This window comes from Mastomys coucha, unplaced genomic scaffold (assembly GCF_008632895.1).
Source record: "Mastomys coucha isolate ucsf_1 unplaced genomic scaffold, UCSF_Mcou_1 pScaffold21, whole genome shotgun sequence".
Lineage (NCBI taxonomy): Eukaryota > Metazoa > Chordata > Mammalia > Rodentia > Muridae > Mastomys > Mastomys coucha.
Window position 1 is genome coordinate 32,646,810 of NW_022196904.1, and position 2,919 is coordinate 32,649,728.

At 40.5% G+C, this 2,919-nt stretch overlaps 1 protein-coding gene across 3 annotated transcripts in view; it reads right to left on the reverse strand.

The window, feature by feature from the left end:
- LOC116102079 (zinc finger protein 120-like) overlaps positions 1-2,919 on the reverse strand; it is a 31,983-nt gene that overhangs the window by 19,494 nt on the left and 9,570 nt on the right. The window lies entirely within an intron of this gene.

The following is a 2,919-nucleotide window of genomic DNA, read 5'->3' on the forward strand; positions in this document are numbered from 1 at the left end:
TTCCTCTCTGTCTCCCTTTCCATGACAACTTCACTGATCTCCTATAAGGTCAGTGAACCCACCCAAGACCTACTTCCTAGAGCAGACATGACCCTGAGCAATGTGAGGACAGGGAGGAGTCAGAAGATGTAGCTACTCTAGAATTAATATGCCTTCCCAGGGAGAAATCAATACATACACAAGTAAAAGAACAATTAAGAAATATGTCTTTGTGTTCAATTGTTTTATGTGAAACAGCTTTTATACTACTCATTTTTATTGTTACAATATTTTATAAGTTTTAAAGAATATGACAAGATTAAAAAAAAAGGTATTACAGGTATTGAAGGGGGCTCTCTGGGAGGAGTTGGGTACAAAGGGGAAAGAAGAATGTGATGTAATTCTATTTACTTAAAATGTTTTTAAATGTTAACAAATTCAGATAAACTGAAATTATGTATCTTTTCTCATCATAATGCAATAAAACTTAAATCAATTAAAAAAAAAGAAATATGCCTTTAATGACAGCATGTATTCAGCTCTGGTTAATACTCAAATAGAGGACCACAGAGAACAGATTTAATATTTCCTATATGTTGTCAACCTTAAGCCTCTTTTAGATTCAGTCTCCATATTATATTATGTTTTGAACAATTTAAATATGGACAAGAGACTGCAAGTCTGGCCACTCCCATCACAGACGGGAGATTTACACAGCAAAGATATTCCCATAATTTGTTTTTAAATTGCAATTGTTCTGTTTTATTAATGAAGATCAAGCAGCTAAATGCTAATCAGAGAAGCAGAGAAAGTACCCAGCTGACCTTTCTCCTCGGCAGATGACCCACCAAGAATGCCCCTCTCTCATACCACCGCAAAAAAAAACCTTCCACTGTGTGCATCTCTATTCATCACCCTGACTCCTTCTTACTCTTTATGGTTTTTTCTTACTAATCCAATTTACACTTTTGCCAACTGGTTACATTCTCTGACTCTTAACCTATGGGTGACTTTATTAAATCCTGTCTACAAAATTCAAGCACAATTACAAATAGGTTTTTCCAGCATTTAATATGGGGTTCACAGTGAGAACAAATATCCTGTAGCACAGAATTATTTCTTCTTCTTCTTCTTCTTTCTTTCTTTATTCATTTTTGATACAAAATCAAGAGATTTATTTTCTGGCACATTGGGGATGACCTTCAATTAGTCCCTCAGTCAAGTGACTAGAAGGTGACCCTGAATGGCTATTATAAGCAGTTTTTATACTTTTTAGGGACACAGGTTACATCAGTAAGGTTACAGTTCAAACTTATTTCCTAAGCATATTGACCTTTAAGTCCATTGGCTAGCAATCATGGCATGCATTTGAACTCTACCTTGGACTTTCCAGAGGGTCAGGTGACTATCAGTTAGTACATTCTGAGAATTTTTATTCAAGAATGTTCCTGTGGGTGGAGAATAGAACTTGGCCTACCCTTGACCCCAGGCAGGAGAGAGAAGCCATAGGGAGAGTGTGGGAATGGAAAAAGCCCTTAGGGTCCCTCATTCCCCACTTTTTCCTGCACAAGCTCGAATCCTGGAGCTATGCTCAGGGGTCTTGGGTAACTAATTCATATTCTTCAGGTCCTGTCCTCAGGATCTTGAGATCCTGTTGTTGGCCCAGGACCGTCAGGTGCACTGCTCCTATTCTCTCTTTTATGAAGGCTATAAGCTTGTTCAATATGCAGGGTACAAAAGTCAACAATACCAGGAGAACAGTTAGGGGTCCTAACAAGGTGGATATGAGGGTGGTTTACCAAGGTGAGGAGTTAAACCAAGACTCAAACCAGCTCTGACGGAGCCTTAGTAGAAGGTCCCAGAGAATGAAAAAGATAGGAAAAGTAGAAAGTATAAAAGATAAAAGCTGGGGTGGGGAGGTCTTGTGCAAGTTATGTCTTAGGCCAAGTAAGCTTCTTAAGAATTAGCATCATGTATTCTACGTACCAAGAGTAAATGGAAAGAAATGGGAAACTTCTACGAAATCAGCAGAAACCACCATACTATGGGACAAACTCAGGGGGACTCTAATAAAATAATACTGTACAAGGGAACACATGGTATTTCAAGGGCATCACTTAAAGCCTACAGAGGCCTTGGGACTGATAACCACAGCCCCATATGGTGAGAAGAGTTGGGTTCTCAGGATCGGAAGTAACCCTTTCCCAGAGGCTTTAGCCTCAGATCATTACCACCTACCTCTCTCAAATATCTTCCTTGCTTTAGAAAAGGAGCTCTTCATATAGGGTTACAATCCCCTTTGGCTCTGTCAGTCCCTCCCCTAACTCTTCCACTGGGGTCCCCTGGCTGGGTCCAATAGAAAGAACAACAATATTAACTAACCAGACCCATCAGTGCTCCCATGGACTGAACCACCAACCAAAGAGTACACATGGGTGGGTCCATGCCTCCTGCTACATGCATAGCAGAAGACTGCCTTATCTGGCATCAATAGGAGAGGAAGAGCTTGGTCTTGTGGAGGCTTGTTGTCCCATGGAAGGGGGGATGCTAGAAGGGTGAGGTGGGAGTGGGTGGGTGGGTGGGTGTGAACCCTCTTAGAGGTAAAGGGGGGGTTGTGGAGGGGAGGACAGGGACAACATTTGAATGTAAATAAGTAAAATAATTACTACTATTAATAAAGATAAAAAGAAAAAGAATAACAAAAGGAGCTCTATTTTACTCCCAATACATCAGGGCCTACCTGGCTCTGTCAAGCATGTTCCTGAGTTTGAGAAAGAGCTATGTCATTCTCCATACAAGAGGGCCTCACAGAAAGCCTTGTTTGATCAAGCCAGTCCTGGACCCAAGTGTGTTTTTCCTTTTCAAAGAGTATACCCGGTATTCTCCTGCTGATGTGAGAAACTGTTTTTTCTCAAGAAGAAAACTAGCACTTTATGGTAA